Source organism: Triturus cristatus, chromosome 1_2 (assembly GCF_964204655.1).
Source record: "Triturus cristatus chromosome 1_2, aTriCri1.1, whole genome shotgun sequence".
NCBI classification, from domain to species: domain Eukaryota; kingdom Metazoa; phylum Chordata; class Amphibia; order Caudata; family Salamandridae; genus Triturus; species Triturus cristatus.
Window position 1 is genome coordinate 486,184,382 of NC_140580.1, and position 24,388 is coordinate 486,208,769.

Below are 24,388 nucleotides of genomic sequence, written 5' to 3' on the forward strand. Positions count from 1 at the left end.
GATTTCCTATGGAAAAGGGGTCCTAACTATAACTACCTACTGGCGACCGCCAGTAGGTAATATATATATATATATATCCTTCTATCTAAATGGGGTCCCATAACAAAAACCAAAGGGCAACTTCGGTGGGAGGCAGAGTTGGGACGGGGACTAACTAACAAAGAATGGGAGGACATTTTCTACAGAACACATCACATGGTGCACAATATGGCTAGCACAGAGCCAGCCAATAAGATTGTATCTCATTGGTATTCAACACCAGCACATCTTCATAGATGGACCTTGGAGTGTTCCAAGGAGTGCTGGCATGGTTGCCGACAAACTGGGTCCCTCCTCCATCTTCTTTAGCACTGTCCCAAACTCTCCCGAATTAGTACCAAGTTTTAAATTACATTGACACAGCTTATATTACCTCTATTCCTAGATTTCCCGCATACACCATACTACGGCTACCTAACCCTTTGCGCTATCCTTTGCGCTCCAAGCATGGCAGTCAAATGGCTTTGGCACTGGCTGTAGCACAGCAAGTAATCCTATCGCACTGGGGGATGGAGAAAATGTCCAAATATGTCTCATGGTTACACAGGCTTTGGTTCATCCTGGAAATGGAACAGTTGTCTATGGCTGTCAAAGCATTTAGGCTTTAGCACTGTTTAAAAAGGGTATATGAATAATATTTTCTCGTTTATGAACCACAATCTTTATTAAATATGTATCTTTTGATGCATTCGAGTTTCTGGCTAATGAGGAGATGAGAAATATGTTGTAACACTCTGTGCATGTATAGTGCACTGTTTTTGGTCTTGGGCACTGTTTTCGTTTCGGTGATATTGCATTTCACTTGCAGTTTTATTTGATCTTATATTTTCTCAACAGTTGTGTACCGATTTTAACATCAAATCCATAAGTTATTTTACAAAAAAAGATTTGGACAGTTTTGATGGAAACATGTGGTTTTGACTTTGATATTTTATTGTAGTTTTCCCCGAGGAAGGGCTGGCATAGCCTGAAATGCATTGGGAATGACATCTTCCGTGTTGGATTCTGTATAATTTAGCATCCCTGTGTGTTGACGAGTAAAACCTTGCAGGCACTCGTTGAACTTGAGTAAAGATGAGAAAATGAAAACATTACGTAAAAATGGATTATTTACAGATTACTTAGGGAATAAATTGCTATAAAACAATGGATGAGAGTCCTTAAACTTTATTGGAAGGTTCACAAACTGTTGCTTAGCTGTGCATCCTGGGTTGGTGTGCCTGACGAAGCTCCAGCGGGTTATGTGTTACAAGGGGAAACATCGTTTACAACGCGGGGATTACATTGCGATGCCATTACATCGCGGTTTTTACAACGCAAGTCGTTACAACGACTTGCGCTAGATGGCGCTCTAGGACAAGGAATAGTACAATTTACTATCCAACACCTTCCCTACTGTACGTAGACTGGAGTTGGAATAGTAAATTATACTACTCCTAAGTCCAGCGCCCTCCAACGCAAGTCGTTGTAAACCGCGATGTAATGTACCGCGATGTAAATGTATGCGTTGTAACGTCATACATCCTGTTACAAGCATTTGTGTACAGATGGAGCGCGTTCCGAGGATAGCATGCAAATAATCACTGTCTTGAGAATGTGTGCATTCGACCATCACAAACATAGACAAATGGCTTTGGCACAGGGAGCCCCACAGCAAGGAAATGATTGGCATCTCCTCTCCCACCCTCTTCTCCAGCATTCTATTGCTGGGACATCCCTTTGCTGGGACAGCCATGCACTCTATAAATTACATAACATAACTTAATACAATCGCACTGGAGGATGGAGAAAATTTCAGAACATGCCTGATGGTTACACAGGCTTTGGTTCTCCCTGGGAATGGAACGGTTGTCCATGGATGTCAACTCTCAGGGCGGTTATATACCTTGATATTTGGGTTCCATGTATCCAGATCCTTTCCTCTGAATTTCAAAAACTAACATGCCCAATCTATCTACAGCTACTCCACTTCACCCCTCACGAAACACAAGATGCAAGCACGGACCCCAATACTTGTCTAATCATTCTTTCTCGTTCCTTACGATGAAGGCCCCAATAAAACAATTAGTGTCTATGATAACTTAGTGCGGAGGAGCTGGGGGGAGGGAGGGAGGTTGCTCCTGGTATTTGTTTTTCTCTTTATGTTGAAACAAAATGCCAGTGTATCACTGCCAGCACCAGGGTTGTAGGCAAATGGCTGTCTACCACAAGTTATATACCATTTCTCACCTCTGGCCACCGGCTGTAGGCAGATAGCTCTGTAATAAGCTCTACAGGCCTCAATAAATTGACGTGTTCCATAAAATGGTAGGTTGCAAAAGAACAATAATAAAGGATGCCTTGATACTTTGTATTCATCTCGTCACATTTACTGTGCTTCAAACATAAAGGTCAAATGTAAGGCCATGTCTGCTTACAAATTGCTACTTAATCTTTTAACATTCAGATTGGTGTTACTTTTCTCTCTCTGATTTAAAGTGAGCTAGGTGACAAACTTGCTGGGAGGCAGGGAGTGTGAAAGGAAAGGTTGTTGGAAGTTTTGTAGCCCTCAACAAAATGTAAACACCTGCAAACAAACTGTACACATATTTCAAATATACCAGCAGCTAGGAAAGCCAACAATGAAGCACATCTCTTGTCATTCTGAAGTGTGATGGAAGCAAAGTCCTTAATGGGATTGAGACAAATCAAGAAACTTTTATTTGGTGATGCACAAATGATAAATATTCACTGAAACCTAATTTCCACACATCATTTGTTTATTCTTTACTTTTATCAGAAAACTGTGTCTCTGTCCAAATTAAAAATGGGCTGTAAATGACAGTCCACTGCCACACAATACTTTAGTAATATGCTTGCAACTGTGTGTTCCAAAATGCACCACAAGTTACATAGTACACCCTTGCCACTTTCCTGCTGAATACATTTGCTACACTTTGTATGTAGCTAGTTTTTTTTCACAATCCCTATGACTTAAGTGATGTAACATTAATGTCAGCACCTCACCACACTGTTCGAGCACTATTGATGCAAAGGTCTGAACTATGTCACTAAGTCCACTTTTAAAACAAACCCTTGTAAGTATTACCAAGCAAGACACCAGGTGAATCCTCCATTATTTTTTGCTACAAAAAATGTGCTCACTATACACGATCATACACAATCAACTCACTTGTGTATGACATTTCACACATAAATTAAGAAATGTGGATGTAGCCTAGCAGACATAGCTAATGACTTTCGATCTGGGGAACCACGTTCCTGGCAATGGCTCTGGGAAATTCACTTAAGGCCAGCTGTACAAAACATTTTGGAGGCTGCAAATGTACTGATTCACAAATCAGGCTGTTTGTGACAGCAAAAATGCTTTTCGCAAGTTTAAAGGCCAAACTGAAATTCTACAGAATCGTAATTTGATTTGTGAATCCGTTTCTTGACGGTGCCTGTTTATGTTCAGGGTTTAGGCTGGACTACGACAACACACTCTACCCTGGAATCTCAAAACAACTCCTACACTGACTCCAGACCATCTAGAGCACAGCTGCAAGACTTCTACTTGACCTTCCACACTGCACCCACATTCCACCACACCTCAGGAGGCTTCACTGGCTCCCCATTCACAAGCACAATCAATTCAAACTTCTCACGCTCACAATCTAGCATTTGCATTTCTCCCATTGATCTCAATGAATACCTTGTGATTCGTCACTATGCACTCTCCTATAGAAGATGAATGACTTACAGTTTCTACTTGACTCCTATATTTGCATTCACAAATGGTGTAAATTGCTGAATTGGACCGTTTACGAATGCAAAATAGTCTTTCAAGATGTATGAAAGGCTTTGGCAGTGCATTTTAGGTAATCACAATTTCTTGTGATTACATAAAATTGCAACTCCAAAAAGGAAATCACAATTTGCAAGTCAATATGCACATGTACCAAGCATTTCCTAAATGCAACTGGGCATTTAGGAAATGCTATTACCAATGACTCCAAGTTGATGGTAACCATGCGCAATTTTTGAAAATGCACAAAAAATGTCTTTTTCAAAGTGCCATGAAATGCCCACGTGCTCCTAGGGCATGTGTGCCGTTTACATGTGAACAATTGTTTTTGGGGTGTTTCAGGAGGGCCTTATGCCCCTGGGCACCCTTGGTTTTGCATTTCCTCATTTGCAATTACCAATTAGGTCATCAGAAATTAGTTAAGCAAGGCCATTCTCACCCACTGGCCTTTAGACCCATAGGAATGAATGGAGTAGCATTTCCTAATAGCGATTCCCTAAATGCAATTGCAACTCTGTAAGAATTGCTATTAGGGAATCGTTAGTTTCTTACATGCCATTTTGCATTCCCTAAATAGTAATTACCTACAATTTGACATTTAGGAAAGGCAAAATAGAACTTTGATACATATGACCTAATGTTATCATTCTGATGTCCCTTAGTAATTCAGATGTAAATACTACAACTCTAGTAACTTATGTGTTGTATTCAGATATATCCATGAGTAACATTGTCCAGTCTAAGAATCCTTCCTGTTCCATCACAGGACTTCTGTTGGCAAAATGCAACATTTCCCAGTCTTAGAAGAGTTCATATGTAGTTACAAAAATAGTTCAAAGCTAATTTCATAAGCACCATAACCTTCTAAATGTTTTCAATGTCCATCAAGAAAATTCTATAGGAAGTAATCGGTCATGGAAAGTTTGATCCAGCTGCATCATAATTTGTTCATGATAAATTGGCAAATATGTTGTAGACCACAAGGAAGATATACTCAGATATTCAAGGTGGTCACCAACTCTCCAGATTATGTAAGAGTTCATGGCCTGCTGGGAATTATAGATAGCAAATAACTCTCACACTGGGGGGTTAAAAGGAAGTATTTGCTCCAAAATAGACAAAATCTATCCTATATTACTTCCAGGCAAATGTTACTCACCCTAAATATAGGGCATCAAGGTGACACTGAGCACAAACTGTGGCAGGGAGTGACATACAAGGGGTATGGACAAAAACCCTCACTCACCCGAGGGTGACATGCTTCATCATAGGGTTCCTCCAGCACACCGGGACCGCAAGGTACCCAGTGTGGGCTACAACTTCCCTGCGGCGAAGGTGCGGGAGTGTTTTATCAATAAAGCAAGCGAGATTGCAATACCTCATGTGCGGAAGTCAGGGGCAGAGTGCAAAAATCAAAATTAGTGTATGTTAAAACAATCTCCGAAGGTACAACAACTTTATTAATACATCCTGCGGGATAGAGGATAAAAGCAAAGTGAGACAGGGTATGGATGTATACCCTGTGATCAGGTCAACATGGATCTAAGTTCAGGGCATTCGTCAGGACCAGACTCTTCAGTCACTCTTTGTAAAAATGTGAATAAACAAAAAAAAAATAGAAAAAAAATAACACTTAGATCTTTAATCTTGACCAACCATGCGTCCCAATAACAATCAGTCTGGTAGATCAGGTTGTCCTAAGAACAACGTGTATAGTCCGACGGGGATTACTTCCTCCAGAGTCCCTGATGGAGCATTACCCGTTTTTGTAAGAGGAATCTACATGGTGAAAGACTCTGTAGATGGTAGAATCGGACTATACATGCTGTTCTTAGGGCCACCTGACCTACCAGACTGATTTTGCAGGACATTGTAGCCCACACTGGGTACCTTGCGTTCCCGGTGTGCTGGAGGAAACCTATGATGAAGCATGTCACTCTCGGGTGAGTGAGGGTTTTCGTCCATGCAACTTGTGTGCCCCTCCCTGCCACAGTTTGTGCCCAGTGTCACTTTGCTAACCTATATTTAGTGTAAGCAACAATTATAGTTAGCTGTCAGAATACTGCAGTGTAGAGCCTTCTCCGCTCATACACAGCTTCTGTCCAGAAAGCACCAACACTCTGTAATGACTGCTAGCCTTTCATTACCTGAAAGAACAGTGCATAAGGTTTTTAAGTGTTGCTCCCCCATGCATGACCCATGGTAAGCAGAAAATCTGTCTAGGAGAAGTTTTTTTTTTTCTTTCTTTTCTTTTTTTTTATATTTTATTTGTATATATAGAATACATTGTCATAGAACCACTTGGTACTGCTCTGACTACTTACAGTTATGGGCACTTTATCCCATATATATATATATATATTACACTATCCATACATGACATTATGTTAGTTTGTTATTTTATTGTAATTTAAAAATGTAAATTTAAGATTGCAAAGCAACATTATTTTTTTATTATTTACCAAATGTTATAGTATGTGAAGGAAAATAATTGACAGTATCAAATAAAAAAAAATCTGTAAAATATTTACAAATTGTCAGACAAGTATTATGAGACAATGCCAAGTATTTTGATTCAATGCTCAATCGATATATGTTTGGCTTTTTGTATGCATACAATGCCTGAGCAACGGCGCATAATGATTCAGCTTGCCTGAGGTATACACTGCTTGCTGGTGGCTCGTGCCGAAGAAATAAATGCGTCAGAAGCGTAACCTTTCAGATCGAGCAGGCCTGGTCCTCGAGAAGGGGTTTGTGATTGACGACAGGGTCATTCTGTTGTCGTGGTTATTCTTCTATAGGCTTCACCTTTTTTAGAGTGATAAAGCAGCAATACAAATATGCAACAAAGGTAAAAGTACAAAAGTAGTTCTTGGAGCACAGTTATTCATAAAGGAAAGGGACAATACAGCTTACTCAAATTGGTTCTCCTTTGTTTGCAGTGACAGGTGACACTTCCGGAATCTATGAAATCCTGTATTTGGAATGTGAGATTTACTGTAGACTAATTATATAGTGCATGTGTCCTCTATTGCTTTTCCAGAATGAGAAGGTTTATTTTGCTGCGCCACTGCGCAAAGGTGAAATCTTGGTAAAGAAGAAATCATCTTGTTAGTGTCTCCAACACCTTTTACTTTTGGATGGAATTCAGAGTGAGGCTCCGAAGGCTGTTGATTCAGCAGCAGGGATTCACAGGCACACAAGGGAAGGAAGGCAGGCCGGGAAGATGAATAATGAATATCATTTACACACACGGCACACTGCGGGAGGTCGAGTCTGTTTTCAATTGTTATTATTGCTGTTGTTTTCAAAGCAGGTGTGTATACTCTATTTTCGACGACCCGTGTCTGGCTTGAATCCGCTCTGCTTGTCTGACAATTTAAGTTAAGGGAAGTTATTACTCGAGATGTGAAGAAAATATCTGAAGTAAATGCGGCAAACAAAAAATAACACTGTAGATACACAGCAGGTACTTTTTTATGTTTGAAATGCTTTATTTGAAGAGAAACATAGCGAACGACAAATACAGGTCATATTAAGAGCATTGTCATACAAAGTCAAAAGGAGAGAAAAAATATTACAGGGTCATTATAAGCTCAAAAACCTTAGGGACCTGAGGAAACAATACGAAAAGCATTTTATAAAATTTTAAAGGGAACCGAAAGGAAAAAAGAAAGAGGGGAAAAGGAGAGAAAAGGGGGAGGAGAAAGGAAAGAAGGGAAAAGAAAGGAAAAGGGAGATATGAGGCGTCTTAGTGAAGAGTAAATGGTATAGTCGGACAGAAGATAGATAAGATAGAGAGAACAGATAAGGCAAGAGTAGGGAATATTTGAAAGGCAGGGAATGAGAATGTAAATATAAATAAGGTAAAGAGAATAGAGAAGAAGAAAGAAAGAGGAAGGATAGAGCCGGTGTGCTTCATGGGGGTTTGAAGTTCTCAGAGGATAAAGGAGAAACAGACTTCGAGTTTAGAGCCTTAGAATCAAGATAAGTTGTGAGAGGCAACCAGAATAGATCTCTGTTGAGAGTAGGAGTGGAGGCAGCAGCGAAGCGAACATCAAGCCTGTGATAGTGACAGAGGGAGTTCCACCAACATTGTATCGTGAGTTTAGAAAGATCCTTCCAGTTGGAAGTAATGTGCTGGAAAGCCAGAGCCAACATGAGATCTAATAGGCCTGAGGAACTAGAAGGAATGTCAAGAGCGTCAGAGATACTACCTAAGAAAAGAAGAGGAATAGAATACGGAATAGAGATAGAGAAGAAGCGAGAGACATAAGACCACACCTGATCCCAAAGTGCTAGAGCAGAAGGACACAGAAAAAGTAAATGATACAGATCAGCATTAGGGGCAGAGCAGGTCCAACAGGTAGAGTCTTTATCAGGAGAGAAGCGAGAAATAGAGAGGGGAGAGAGATAAAGTCTATGATATAGAAAGAACATAGACTGAGTTAGAGAGGTAGAACGGGAGATTTTCAAGGATCTGACCCAGACCTTGTCCCAAACAACTATAGACCATTCACAGCCCATATCAAGTTCCCAAGCAATTTCCAATTTGGATTTTGGACGAGTCGGATTGGGGGAAGAGAAAAACTTATAAATAAGAGAGGCTTTGGGAAGAGCAGAGAGAATCTGAAGAAGCGAGGACTGGGAAACAGAAGAGGGTGACAAGGGGAGAGAGTAGTAGACCTCAAGTATAATGGCCATTAGGACAGAGAATCTATGGAAGAAAGACTGAGGACAGTGAAACAAGAGTCGGAACCGAGGAAAAGAACACGGGAGAAAGCCATCAAAAAGCTGGTTAACCCATATCAGCCCTTTAGATCTCCACGCAGTCCAGCAAATAGGGCGATTATGGAGAAGAATAAGTGAGTTGTACCAAATCGGAGAGGCCAAAAAAGATTCGCGAGAGATCGGGTCCGAGCGGACTAGAGTATGTAGCAGAGAGGTAGTATGTTTAAACAGGGGTAGAGGGGTGGTTAAATTCTTAGCAGTGAAGTGTACAACTTCAGAAAGGGAAAAAGGAGAGAGGAGTGAACGTTCAATGGAGAGCCAAAGAGGAGCTAGAGGGGAAGGCGTGAGTACCAGCCAATTAGAAGCCTGACGGAGAGAAAAGGATTTATGGTAGAGACGGAAATCTGGAAAGTTGACTCCGCCGTTAGCCTTTGGTTTACGAAGGACAGTAAGCGCAATTCTCGATTTTTTATTATTCCAAAGAAACTTAGAGAGACAGGAATCTATGCGTTTGAAATGGACATCAGGGATATGAACGGGGAGCATGGAAAGAATGTATATGAGAATGGGAGAGATCATCATTTTGATCGAATCTAGCCGACCCCACCAGGAGAGAAAAAGGGGATTCCAAGAAGAGAGCAACTTATCTATACGGGATACTACGGTAGTGAAGTTGAGCCGAATAGACGAAGAAATGGAGTTGGAGAACCAGATTCCAAGGTATTTAATTTTAGAGGGATTCCATGCAAACCCGGTAGCTGAAAACTGGTGAGGGAGACAAAATTTAGTAAGAGGGAGAATCTCAGTTTTATCGGAATTGATCTTGTAACCAGAAACTTGAGAAAAGGAGTTAAACTCAATTAATAAGGCCGGAATGGATTGGTCAGGATCGGAAATAAACAAAAGAATGTCATCTGCATACGCAGAGAGTTTCAAGTGGGTTTTACCATAAGGAAAGCCAGAAATAGAAATATTGTTTCTAATGGATGAGAGAAACGGCTCTAAAGCCAGAACAAAAAGTAAAGGGGAGAGAGGACAGCCCTGGCGGACACCACGCTGCAAAGGAAAGTAAGAGGACGTTCGGCCGTTAACTAATACAGCCGCTTTAGGAGAGGAATAAAGTAGAGAAACAAGAGAGATAAAATTAGGGCCAAAGCCGTGTCAACGAAGGGAGGCGAACATAAAGGACCAATCTACTCTATCAAAAGCCTTCTCGGCATCCACTGATATAGCAGCTAGAGAGGAGTTAAGAGAAGGTACTTTGTTGAGAACATTAAGAAAAAGACGGGAGTTATCTGAGGTAAGTCTACCCTTTACAAAACCGCATTGTTCCTTACCGATAAGGTGTGGGAGGAAAGAATCTAAACGTCGGGCAAGAAGTTTAGCAAATAATTTATAATCTACATTAACAAGGGATATTGGGCGATAGTTCTTACAGAATTGCGGGTCACGACCATCTTTGGGTATTAAGCAGATGGTAGCCTCGTGAAAGGTACCAGAAGCCGTGCCGGAGGTGAAGAAGGATTGAAAAAGAGAGAGAAGTTTGGGAAGCAAAAGATCTGAAAAATGTAGATAAAATTCCACAGAAAAACCATCCGGACCCGGAGATTTACCCTTGGTTAGAGATGTTAAGGCATTGTCCAATTCGGTGAGAGAGAGGTCAAGCTCAAGATCAGGGAAATTAAGATGAGAGGTAGAGGGGGCAGGAATTTTGTCCAAGTAGGATTGAATGAGAGTAGCCGAAGGGGGGGATTCAGGGGTATAAAGAGATTGGTAGAACTGCTGGAATTGGGCGAGTATATCCTCTTCCTTGTGGAGGAGACGGTTATCGTTGGAGTATATTGAATCAATCAGGTTACGCTCCTTGCGGGACTTAAGATAGTTGGCCAAAAGCTTACCTGACCTGTTACGACCTCCGTAGTAGCGGGCGCTGCTGCGGAGAAGTAATGAGGACGCATTGTCAGTAGAAATTTTGTTGAACTCGAGTTTGGCACGTATAAGGTCTGGTACAACAGTTGGAGTAGAAGAAGTGTAAAATTTATGTTCTAAGGATTTGATATGAGAGAGAAGGTCTTTTTGTTTCTTAAGATAAGATTTCTTTTTCTTTGAGACAAAGTCAATCACAAAACCGCGAGCCGTAGCCTTGAAAGAGTCCCAAATAACATGAGGGGGTAGAGAAGGATCAGAATTAAGTAGGAAAAATTCTGTGGCAAAGGAAAGGAAGGAAGAAGAAAAAAGGGGGTCTAGGAGGAGAGAGTTATTAAAGCGCCAGCGGGAGGATTTGGGGTGAGGGGGAAGAAGATCAAAAACGGTGACAATAGGAGCATGGTCTGAGATAACCATCGGCTCTATAGATGAGGAAAGAAGATTTTGAGAGAGAGATTGAGAGAGGAATATATAGTCAATCCGGGAGAAGGAGGCATGAGGGGGTGAGAAGAACGAGTAGTCTAAAGAGTCAGGATGGAACAGTCTCCAAGAGTCAAGAAGGTGAGATTTGGAAATAGTGTCAAGGAATTGTGTATGTGATTTGTGGGGGGTGAAGCGGGCAGAGGATTTGCGATCAAGAAACGGATCAACAATTTGATTACAATCCCCCCCTAGAATGAACAAAGAATCACTGTGTTGGAAACATTTAGAGGTTATTAGAGGCCAAAAATTACAATCAGGGTGAGTGGGGCCATATACATTAAAAACAGTCAAGGAAACAGAATTAATTAACAACTTAGCTAAGACCCAACGACCCTCAGTGTCATTTTCTTGAAAGAGAACTTTACATTTCAACTTCTTGTGACACAAAATGGCCACACCATTCTTTTTGTTAGAGGTAGGAGAAAATAAAACCGTTCCCACCCAACCTCTTTTTAACTTAAGAGACTCCGCCTCAGAGAGATGAGTCTCTTGCAAAAGAACCAAGTCAGGGGTATAAGAGGCTAGATGGGAAAGCACTCTCTGCCGCTTAATAGGGCTAATAAAACCTTTCACATTCCATGAAATAACTTTAAATTAAATCACAATAAAGTGTGTCAGGAACAGAGAAAAAAGGAGTAAAACCAAAAAACGCCACAAAGAAGAATAGCGAACAGAGGAAAGACAAGAGCAAGACAAAAGAAAGTCGGAGAACATGGTGAAAAAGAGAGCAAGAAGAGAGGAAAGGAAGGAGAGGGGCGAGAAAAAGGAGAAGAAGAAGATACAGTACATATCCAAAACGGACGACTGAAGGAAACATACCTGAAGGGGGAAGGGAGATGAGAAGATGACGACGATGGGGTGTGGGAGGATTCGACAAGAACAGCCCTCCGAGCCGGAGAGCAACAACTCACCGCAACAGGACGGATTATGAGGAAGACGGACTAAATGGTATGGAGAGGATTACACGAGGGTTGGTCAGACAGAGAATCTGGGGAAGGAAAAAGAAACATGTTATGCAGGGATCATGGGAAGGTAAACAGTACACAAACAAACAATTAAATGCAAAAACAGAAACCCAAAACGACAACCGTTATGTAATCACATCAGATAAAAGGAGGATCAACTAGGAAGGGAAAAACTCCAGCAAGAACCTGTAAGGAAAAAAGACCAATCAAGTAAATAATCAACCAGTAGGAGGATTGGATGTGTCCATGCCAGCACTAGTCTGAGTGTGGATGAATTTCTTGAGCTCAGCCGGGTCTTGAAAAGTCCAAGTATTGTTCTGGTGAGTTACCTTGAAGGTACAGGGGTGAAAAAGGCCATACCTAGCACCCATAGAACGTAGGGGAGCGCGAAGAGACAGAAATTCTTTTCTTCTAGCAGCAGTGGCACCAGAGACATCCTGAGAGAGATAGACTCTCTGACCCATCCAAGAAATTTGGCGTTTCGCTCGAGCTGTGGAGAGGATCAGGAGGAGGTCAGTAAATTTAAGAAAGAGGATAATGACCCCCCGCGGTTTGGTGGAGGAGGAGGAACGAGGGCCAAGTCTGTGGGCTCGTTGGATGCTAAGAGAGGTGGTAGCAGGAAGGTCTAACAACTTCAGGAGAAAAGAAGAGAAGAACGTGACAGGATCATCCCCCTCCAAAGATTCCGGTAGGCCATAAACGCGCAGGTTATTCCTCCTGTTCCTGTTCTCCAAATCCTCAGTATGCTGCTGAAGGGCAAGAAGAGACTTCTCCAAAGAGGAAATGCGATGGGAATTTGACTGAATATCTGGAACCTGCTGCTCCACAGAAGAAACACGGGCCTCCATAGTTGACCATTTGTCCTCAAAAAGCTGCATCTTAGCGTTAGTCTCCTCCACGAATGGGCGCAAGGCGCGAATCTCCTCAAGTATCAACTCCATAGAGATAGGGGGTGGAGATGATTCAGAAGGAGGAGGAGAGGCGTCCGGCTTCATGCGCTTAGGTAAGGAGGCAGGAGGAGAAGACTTACTGGAAGAAGATTGTGCTGAAGAAGAGCGGGAGGGACCTGCTGTCGCCATTTGCTCTGTGGAAGGAGACTGAGGAGAAGGGCCTGATGGAGAGGAGGAGGCAGAGGAAGGCGGAGCCTTTGAAGGCACAAAGACAAACTTCGGATTGCGAAGCTTGCCCATAGAAGCTGGAGACGTGCCAATGATAGTGAGCGAAAGTCAAATAAGCAGGCCAACACAAACAATCTGGGTTCAGAGGCAGGGGTTATCAATGTGCCTACATGACCAGACCAGAACCAAATAGCCCAGCGATTATCCGAAGTGATAGAGGAGACTTGGAAAGGTCATTGAAAAACTCCGGGGTTGAAAATGATGTGAGCGAATATTAGGAGGTGTTTCCACACACAGTAAGCAATTAAATATGGATGTCCAATACCACGTTTAGTACCACATAAGGCTTGGCAGAGGTATCCTCAAGATTACATGTAAGTCATAGAGAAAGAGCCTCTGGTTTAAAATCCATCTCCAAGCGTCACAAAAAGCGTAGAAAAATAAGTTAAGTCATTCTCTGAAGGATTAAAGTAGACATGTAATCATGTAATCCTCGGGGAACAGCTCAAAACCACAGAGATATTCACCTACCAGGGAAGTTGCAATGAGCTCTTCACATAGCTGCTCCATGAGAAGCGATTAGGAAGTAGGAGTTACTCCACATTGTCCTGGAAAGCAGAGCGCGTCTGAAAACAGGGAAAACTGCTGTTCCAGGTGCGCGCGCTGGTTAGAGGCGAGCGCTGCTGAGGAGACAAAATGGCGGGCGTTCTGAGGAGCGCATTCAACGCGACGAAGATAGCGTGTTTTGAACGCAAGAGGGATCACCCTTGGCTCCCCAGGTGCACATCCCGTTCTGCAAGCTGGACCGTCTCTGCGGCACTGAGAAAAGAGGCTGGAAACTGGTATAATCAATCCGGGTCCATCCCGGTGCGGCGGAGCTCCGGAACTAGGCGGCCATCTTAATCGGCGTCCAAGCCACGCCCCCCACAGCAGGTACTTTTTAAAAAAATGAATCAAAGCATCATGACTTTATCTTGGCAGACACTATCACTACATCAGGGAATGAAGACAACATTGTACATAAATTGTGTTTTTCTGCGGTTTAGTAGTCTGATGATTTGTTACTATATCGGGAGTATCACCAATGGATCTCTCCCTGCGTGTATTTTCTTTATACCCTTATCATTTGCTACCTGAAATAAGCCAGATTATTTTTTCCTGTGTTTTATGCTTCATGAGCATGTTATACATTTACTGTAGTTTGCAATGACATCACATGCTTATTACTTGACATTCTGTTTGATAAAATTTGACTTCTGACTTTCTCTTCAGTTCATCATCATCATGAACTTTATTCTATTATATCTCACATAACCATAAAAGTGTGCACGTAAAAAAGCAAACATTGAGATCACTTAAAATGTATCGGACATGTAAATCAGTAAATCACATAGGGAGTTCCGATAGAGAAAATTACATTTTAAGTAAGCATTTTCAAAGTCTGTAGGTCTCCCATCAGGGCCAGAATGTCTTTGCCAATGTTTCTAGCCATGCTGTACAGCATCCACAAGGCTGTGAAGCATGGCTAAAAAGCCCATAAAAGCATTAAAGTTGGAGGGAAGCATCGCAAAGGATGTGGGTGGGTGAAACATCTCAAAGGATGTGGGTGGGGGAATGTTCGACATGGCCCTTCTTGGGTGATATTCTCACAACCTTTTTTTGCCCTTTTGTTAATTGATGATTTTTTTTTCATGGCCTTAGGGCTCTGGACATTTTCCCACTGTACTGCAGTGGGAAAGCGCGTTTGCCCTTCCTACACATGCGAGGAAGGGATGCTTACTTGATTGGTTTAGGTGTCATACCTGTGAGTGCCCTGTAAAAAGGTACACATATACCCATGGAGGTTACTGCAGATAACCATAAAAGTGTGCACGTAAAAAAGCAAACATTGAGGTCACTTAAAAATTGTACATATATAAATCAGTAAATCGCACATGGAGTTCTGATAGAGAAAATTACATTTTAAACAAGCATTGTCAAAGTCAATAGGTCTCCCATCAGGGCCATAATGTCTTTGCCAATGTTTCTAGCCATGATGTACAGCATCCACAAGGCTTTGAAGCATGGCTAAAGTAAAATGCCCATAAAAGCACTAAAGTTGGAAGGAAGCATCGCAAAGGATGTGGGTGGGTGAAACATCTCAAAGGATGTGGGTGGAGGAATGTTTGACATGGGCCTTCTTAAGTGATTTTTCTACAACTTTCTTTTTGTCTTCTTGGTTATTGTTGACTTTCTTTTCATGGCCCTGGACATTTTACCACTGTACATCAGTGGGAAAGTGCTGGCGGCCTTCCTACACATGCAAGGAAGGGGTGCTTTCTTGATTGGTTTAGGTGTCATACCTGTCAGTGCCCTGTAACAAAGGTACGCATGTCCCCATGGAGGTAACTGAACTGGCTTGTAGTGCGAAGCAGCATTAATTGTACCACCCACCAGAATAGCCTGCCAAACATGTACCATGCTCACGTTGGCCTTTCTCACTTATTAGTGAGCCTTTCACTAACACCAGAGACCCCCTAGGGTAATTTTGTGAGGGATGAGGCTCGTGGAAAGTGAGCGCTGGGTAGGTACACTTGTGTTTTCTCTGCCCAGGTAGTGAAGAACCCCCATGTGGGCTTTTCCTACCTAGGGGTTCAGCTCCTCACATGGGACATCTCCCGGGTTTTGCTGATTCTTTAGTTTGGGCCTTGGGGTCCTGGGCACTTTCCCACTGTAAATGCAGTGTGTAAGTGCACAAGCCCTTCCTATAAATGTCAGGAAGTGGGGGTTACCTGATGTTTTTAAAACATTGCACGGCCTGCCATTGCAGGCCTATGGGTGTGCGCTTGCACCAATGATATGCTTAAACATGTGTGCAGCCTGCAATTGCGGGCCGATGTGCACATTTGCACCTATTGGGTTTTTAAACATGTGTCCAGTCTGCGATTGCAGGTGTGTGTGTGCGCAATTGCACTTACACTCAGGCTGGCTTTACTAAATCACTAGCCCATCCTGAGGGGACCTTTCACTATCACTAGAGCAACCCTAGGGTAAGTTCTGAGGGGTGAAGCAAGTGGTAGGTGAAAGGCAGGGCAGGTACACATGTGTACCCTGCCAAGGTGAGGAAGAATACCCATGTGTGTTTTCACTACCTAAGAGGTCTGCTCTTCCAACATGCTAACATGGGAAAATGGTTGAAATTACTTCTGGCTGAAATAGTGGATTGATGTTGAGCAGCCTAATAATGTTTCCTGTCACCGAATTTGCAAAGACAAACCATCTCCTGTGAAGAAGGTGGTTTTGTCAGTACTAGCTTTGAAATGTCACTTCTTATCTGCTCTAAATCTCTTCATATGCCCTTGATTTTGACTCCAGTTCACACTGGAGGCTGGTTAGGTCTTCTGTGCATTTCCCAGGGACAGCTAAAAAACTTGGGCATGCAACTGGAACAGACCTCTGCCTGGCTGGATCGATTAGAGGAAGATGTTTTGACACTTGGCCGCTGGAGCCAGATGATGGCCCAACTAAAGATTAATATCTGTTTTCCACGGCCTCATGGCAGACTGAACAGAAATTTAGGGGTGACATCTGTGGTTAAAAGAGGACCCTTTGAACCACCCCCAATTTCAAAGGCATACTACAGTATAACTACTGGTGCCATACTTCAGCAGGGCACAGATACACTTGAGGGGATGTGGGACTGGAGAACCTGGAACTGCGTGGGGCAGAGGAATCTATTGTGCACAAGGAGGATTAGTGCCATTGAAAAGGACCGTGTGCCCTTCCTAAATAGTGGCTGTCTTGGCTGACTACCTGCGTCTGTGTGCTCTCCAAGGGCTTGTTGTCTTGCCCCCTTGTTCTTTTGAAGGTCTCAGGGACTTCAAAGATCTCCTACGAGGGACCCACACTTTGTATTTGTGACACTTGGAGAGCGGCGCTCTCTTAAGTGTCCACATCACCTGCGGAATCCCAACTGGCGGCGCAGTGTGACCGTGGAACTTAGCATCGTGCCTGGAGACTGGATTGCCTTGTGCGGAGCCTCAAATCTTCCCCACGTCTACGGTGTGTGGCCCGTACATCATGGTGATCTCAACATGCATAAATAAGCGTGTTATGGGTGGTGAGCAGATTCACCAATTGCGAGATCCAGCATGGCCCGCTTAGTCGTTTGTGCCGCATCTCTCTCATGCTACATGCCACTGCATGCTCATTACTTGTGGTGTCCTATTCACAAATTGTGACCGTCAGCGGTGGGAGCGTAACCATAGTAGTATTTCATTCTACCTCATGTGCTATTGCTAAACTTATGTCTGTGTGTATGACCGGAACTGTCTGGTGAGACCCGTATCGACTCGCACCAGGCATTGTGCCTCATTTCCAGTGAGTTATGGAATTTGCAACTCTTTATTGTGTGAGACTGGAACCGTCTGGTGTGACCTGTATCAATGCACACCAGGCATTGTACCTCCATTCCAGGGAGGTGCTGAAAGTGTGACTCTTCATTGTGGGAAGACTGGAACCGTCTGGTGTGACCGGTATCAATGCACACCAGGCATTGTACCTCCATTCCAGGGAAGTGCTGAAAGTGTGACTCTTCATTGTGGGAAGCCAGAAGTGTTTAGTGCGAATCATATCACCATGCACCAGACATTGGGCTGGACTTCCTAGGTGTGACTCTGATCAACGTATACCTGATGGGGTGCCTCTTTCTTCTCAGAGGCTCCCCTGCTTCATTACTCATTCATCGATTGTTCCCTTTTGGGCCCTCAGTGAGGCAAAACAACTGCCCCTGACAATATTGTATTGGCATGTAGCATTGCCTGGGTAGTGAGAGTGTTTGACTGGGCTAAAGAACACTTCTGAGAGTGTTCAGAAGTGGTTTAAGAGACTGCATGACTGTCTTCCCTGTGCTTTGTAGAACTGGGCTGGTGCTGGAGGGCCCTTGTGGAACCCCTTTGAATGACCGACTATTGCCCTCAGCCCACTTCTACTTCGTCTCCTGAGGGTGAACTTCCAGAGTGGTGGCAACACTCCCATTTAATGAGTGCCTCCCAATTAGTCCTGCTACCTACCCCCACCTTCTTCCTTGGGACCCTGACTAAGTGTGACTTTGACCGTGTGCGCGGAGTATGAGGGGGAGTGCTGGTTATCTCCAATTTGCAGGGGTAAGGTAGTAGGGTGAGTTGGAGGGTGGAGTGAGGCTTGGCCCACTGGGTCTGCAGTGTGCTATCAGTTAATCTGCCGGGTATTAGTCGCACCTCATTAAAGTGCTGTGCTCTAGCATGTTCTGTACGGACCTGCTTGATTTCTGTTGCACCGCGTATTAATACTGAATGCTTGTGTGTGTGGAGAAGTGACCGTTTGCTGACCACCTGTGATAAGTGACACTTGCCGGCAGTGTTGCCTTACACATTGATTTCTTACAAAAAAAAAAAAAAAATTGACATTGGTTTTAGCCGTGGAGCCTTGGCAGGTGGTGCTGCTAAAATGTGTTATAAATCTTTGTGTGTATAACTTTCTCACATCGTTGTGACCTGGGGTGCTCCCTATAACTGTGTGGTATGAAATTACTGGAATTGACACAGTGGGCCTAGGTTTGAGTATGTGTTGCACCACATAAGCGTGCTGAGCGGGGTTAGAATAGGATCTTTCTCAAGTGCGCATATTACTTATGTCATTTAAACAATGTTGGGCCTATTACTGCTAGTAATATTTCCAAGTGTGATTTATTTTCTGAACTCAATGATGTTCATGTTGTCTTGACTACTGTGTATGTTGAATAGAAACGGGCAACACACGTGAAGTCTCGTTTGTGATCCTCAGTGCATTTATTGTGAGTGAGTGTTGTGCCAATGCTTTACACATTGCCTCTGTGATAAGTCTGACTGCTCAGTGCCAAGCTACACAAGGGTGAGCTAAGGTTCTGCAGGGCGTGTAATTACCCACCAATTACGGGAGTGGTAGGTTCTGCCTGGCTAGGGCCTCACATCTGACAACCAGAAAGTGCCAGTTCCAACAGGGAAGCATTATCATGGGCGTGGTGGGGGGAAACAGCATGGAGGGCTTGGAAGGTAAGAAGCAACTTGGAAGGGCTAAAGAGGCACGATCATCACAGAGAGCAAGGGATGGAAGCAACATAGAATGGGTTTGGGAGAGGAAACGAGAGAGACAGCAACATAAAATAGGCCACAGAGAACCAAACAGGTGATAAAAGCAGTGTGGTTGTAGAAGTACATGAGGGCAAGGGCTACATTGAATGGTTTTGAAGAATCACACAGGCTTCAAATAGCACCGCAGAGTACAGAGGAAGAGAAGTAGATAGAGGACGACAACTGGAATACATGTGCACCCTAATGTGGTGCTTATCCCAAAAGAAAAATGTGGTGCTTGAAAAGAAAGCAGTGTAAGAACACTTGTAATGAATCCATGTTCCAGGGAAGGGAAGAACACAAGAGGAAGGAAAAGCCACACAAGCTAACAAATGTAAAATCAAGTTACTGAGAGTGACTGTAAAATAATCAGTGCTAAGTTTGTTGCTGGCTGCACAGCTATGCAGGCAGGCCTAAATGCTATTATGGGACACTTGGGGAACCAGCATAAAGGAAGACTCGACACATGTGTGTTCGTGTTGGTAGTACCACCCCCGAGCGAGCGACCTCCTTTTATTAACTCCGCAGGCCACGCCTGGCCTGCGAATGACGTGTGGAAACAGGAGCCCTGACCACTACATCCCTTCCCAAGTCTGTTCTTTATGAAAACAAAGTTTTAAACAGTCTTTGGAACATGCTTACAGTTCGGGGTACCTGCACATTACCTCTAAGTCCCTCGTCCTCGTCCCAGTCATCACTAATGAGGTATTCCACAAGACAGGAAACAAAACAGGAAACGCTTTTTAGGCTCCACCCACCCTCCCATCAGGGGCTATAAGAACCTAGCCAACCAAAAGCACATCCTGTTTTGTTTCCTGTTGGTGGACCTGACGGGGACGCTGGGGTAGGTGCCGGGCACTTACCTGCTTCGAGTTGCTGTTGTCCTGTGGTGTCCTCCTCTGCTGGGCTTTGGGGGCGATGCTGGACCTCCGTGGGACTTCATTGAGTCGGGCTGCTGGGCTTCCTGGACTCTTCGGGTTCCTGGTTGCTGGTCCTGCTGGGCTGTGCTGGCTTCCAGTGGTTCCTGCTCCTGCTGCTCCTTCACTCTCCTTGGAAGGTTTGGTTGTTTTCCCGCTTTCCTGCGAGGTTGGAGTGCCTGTATTGGGGTCCGGGCGCTCCCTGTTGTCTTTTGGTTCAGGCGGTGATTTCGCTTGAGGAGCGCCCGGTTTGGGGTCCGGGCGCTCCGTGGGCTCCATTTCCGGGTTCTCTTTTCAGCTGCCCCGGGAGGGGCTTTTGTTGCTGAGCGCCCAGTGTGCGTTCCGGGTGCTCAGGTGTTTCATTTCCACCTTCCGTTGGAGCGCCCGGGTTGGGGTCCGGGCGCTCGGTACATTGCTTGGCCCGCCTTCCGTTGGAGCGCCCGGGATGGGGTCCGGGCGCTCGGTGCATTTCTTGGCCTGCCTTCCGTTGGAGCGCCCGGGATGTGGTCCGGGTCTCGATAATTTCTTTTGCCCGCCTTCCGTTGGAGCGCCCAGGATGGGGTCCGGGCGCTCAGTTTTCTGTTTTCTTTGGGGCACTCGGGTTGGGGGCCCCTTCTTTCTGACGGCGGTGGTCGCGGCGCCCGGGTGGGCTCCGGTTGCGCTGCAGGGTGCTCTTCTGCCTTCGGCGGCCGCGCACTGCCTTATTTTCCGTAATCCTGTCCTGGCCATGCCCCCTTTTGCCTCACTTTCGAGTTCTGCTGGGTGCTGGGGGGGGCGGGGTTTGTCTTGGTTCTTTTTCTACATAAGAAGGGGGTTGGTCATTACTCTGCTTCTCTGTTACCGTGTGAGTCTTGCTGAATTACTTGCTGTTCCTTTGCTCGCTGCTGATTCTTTATGGGGAAACATCATAGGAAGCGGAGGCATGTGTCTCCTGTGTCCTCTTCCTCTTCTCCCCCAGACAGTGGGGATCCTGCCCCTGCGGGGAAACGTCCCAGGTTGGATGAGGACCGGTTGAAGCGTCTGATTTTGGAGACTTTATCTGACCTGAAGTCCTCCAAGAAACTGCTGGAAGTCGTTCTGGTGGGGGTGTGGCCTTTTATTCTGACATTTCCTCTTCTGGGTCCTCTGATGACGCTTCTTTGGGTGCAGTGGATCTGAAGGGGAAGTATATCTCCAGGGAACTGTTGCCGGACTTACTTTCTCATGTACGTGAGAACATGGGGTTTCCGGGTGTCGCTGTGGCTAGTACTACGTCGGATACTGTTCTGCCGCAGTTTCGGAAGCCTGTTGCGACTTCACTTCCTATTCATCCATTTTTGATGGATGTGCTTTTGAATGAGTGGAAGGACCCTGATCATATTATGTTGCCGCGCTTCATGTCGAAGCTTTACCCTTTGCAGGACATGGAGGAGTCTTTTCCTGAGTCTGTGCATGTGGACTCCATTGTCGCTAACCCCGGGCGTAGCACTACGCTTCGCCCACGTAGTGTACGTAGCGCTGCCTGCTTCGCACTTTCCGAAGTAGGCGAAGCAGGGCAGCGCTACGCACATGCCGAGGGCGAAGCGTAGCTGCCTGCCACCCCCCACCCACCTCCCGCCTGCCCTCCTTTTAATAATATCAGCAATGAAAAATAAATTAAAGTAAAGCGACTTACCTTAAGCGCGGCGTCTCCGGGGCACCCTCTTTCTCGTTTCTAATTTCTTCTGGCAAATGCGCATGCGCGGACACCCGCGCATGCGCATTTCTTGCGAGAAATGCGCATGCGCGGGCGTCCGCGCATGCGCATTTGTCAGAAGAAATTAGAAACGAAGAAGAGGGAGCCCCGGAGACGCCGCGCTTAAGGTAAGTCGCTTTACTTTAATTTATTTTACATTGCTGATATTATTTAAAAGGAGGGCGGGCGGGAGGTGGGTGGCACGTAGTGGGGCTACGCGAAGCGCGTAGTGTGCGTAGATTTGGGCACACTACGTGCTGCTTCACGTAGCCCCACTACGCCCACTACGCCCACCCTTAATTGTCGCTAGTTTGGTTGGTCGTCCTTCCATGGCTGATGATAACATTCTTCACGATGGAGTGGATAAGAAGATTGACTCGGCTTTACGCAAGTCCTATGCTGGTTCTCACCTGGCCATCCGTTCTGGTGTCTATGGTGCTTATGTCGCTCAATCTCTCTTGACTGACTTTAAGACTTTGTTTTCGACTATGCAGGAGGGTGGCTGCTGTCTGGATTTGCTGGAATCGATGGAGCGTCAGGCTGAATTCCTTTCGGATATTGCTTTCGATTCTGTGCGTGCTTCTGCGCTGTCTTGTGGTTCCTCTATCGCTGCTCGTAGAAATCTGTTGTTGAAGGGTTGGAATACTGATGCCGCCCAGAGGTCCATGGCTTTGCGTTTGCCCTTTACCAGCCCTCGTCTCTTTGGGGACGCTCTTGAAGATAGGCTGCATAAGGTGTACAAGGAGCGCAAACATTCTTTTTCCTTCTGAAGGCAGCCTTCTCGAAAGGATTTTTCCTTTTCTCAGGCCAAGACCTTTCGCCAGCCTTCCAGGTTTCAGCAGTCCTCCTTTAAAGGTTCTCGTGGTGCTGGTCGTGGTTTCCCTCGGAAATTCCAGAAGAAGCCTCCTCGTGATGCTGGTTCTGGGCCGCAACGTTCCTGACTATGCCTCTCCGGTCGTGGGTCCCGCTGGAGTGGCGCCCGCGGTTGGTGGGAGATTGAGGTTGTTCCTTCCAGCTTGGCGTCTGTCGACCTCCGATCAGTGGGTGCTGGATATCCTGGACTGGGGGTATCGGATCGAGTTCCTGTCCCCTCCTCCTCCCTCGGGTGTGGTGCGGACTCCGACTCCCTTGTGCCGCTCCCGTCGCCAGTCCTTGAGGGACGGTGTTCAGGCTCTGTTTTTGAAGGACACGATTGTTCCCGTTCCCCGGTTAGAGTGGGGTCTGGGGACCTATTCGATTGTTTTCCTGGTTCCGAAAGTCACAGGAGGGTTTCGGATTGTCATCAATCTCCGGAGTCTGAACCTGTTTGTGAGGAAGATCCCATTCAAGATGGAGACTATGCAGCGAGTGGTTCCTCTGATTCAGGCCTGCTGGGTGTTTGCTACTCTGGATCTCCAGGACGCCTACCTTCATGTGCCGGTGGCTCGGGAGGATCAGATGTTCCTGCATTTCTGCCTGGAGGGTCGTTATTGGCAGTTCTGTGTCCTTCCCTTTGGTCTCCGGTCCGCTCCCCGTGTGTTCACCAAGGTGGTTGCTCCTTTGGTGGCCCTTCTTCACCTCCGGGGGGTGTCGGTGTTCCCCTGCCTGGACGATTGGCTGCTCCAGGCTCCTTCCCCGGCGGTCATGTCTCAGCACCTGTCCTTGACCATCCTTACGCTAGAAAGTCATGGGTTTCTGGTGAACTTTCCGAAGTGCCAGCTCCTTCCTGCTACTCGACGGACTTTCATAGGGGCCGTCTTCGACTCGATCCTGGGCAAGGTGTTCCTGCCGGATTCACGGATTCGATGTCTTCAGTGCCTGTTGCGGAATTTGTTTTCCCAGGCTGCGGCCCCCCTTCTTCAGTGGCTCGAGGTTCAGGGTCATATGGCCACTACTGTCTTCACGGTGCCCTGGGCCAGGGTTCATCTTCGGCCTCTGCTGTGGCATATTCAGCGTTGGGTGCCATTTCCGGTTCGGGACTATGCTCAGTCTGTGCCGGTGTCTTTGGGAGTGGTGTCGGCTCTCCAGTGGTGGCTGGATTCCGCGAATCTCACGAAGGGGATGTGGATTCACCTGCCGCCTCCTTTGGTGTTGACAACGGATGCCAGTGCGTCCGATTAGGGGGCCACGCTGGGGCCGTGGTCTGTTCAGGCTCGTTGGCTACGGGTGGAGTCCCGCCGCTCGTCCAATTGGAGGGAACTGTCTGCTGTGGCCAGGGCTCTTCGTTTCTTCCACTCCCGTCTGCTGGGGTGCAATGACCTGGTGAGGTCGTACAACTCCGTGACTGTGGCTTACATCAACCACCAGGGCAGTACTCGCAGCCCTTCCTTGAATTTGGTGGCCAGTGCAATTGCGGGTTGGGCAGAGTGTCATCTTCTGGCTCTCTCTGCTCAGCATATCCGGGGGGTGGACAATGTGGTGGCGGACGCCTTGAGTCACAGGTTTCCATCTTCCCTCTCCCTGTGTCTCTCTCCCAGGGTGTTCCGGTTGATCTGTCGGAGGTTCGGGACTCCCCAGCTGGACTTGTTTGCCTCCCGGGCGGATTCTCAACTTCCCCTGTTTTGTTCACGGACCCCGGAGTTGGGTGCTTGGGGGGTGGAG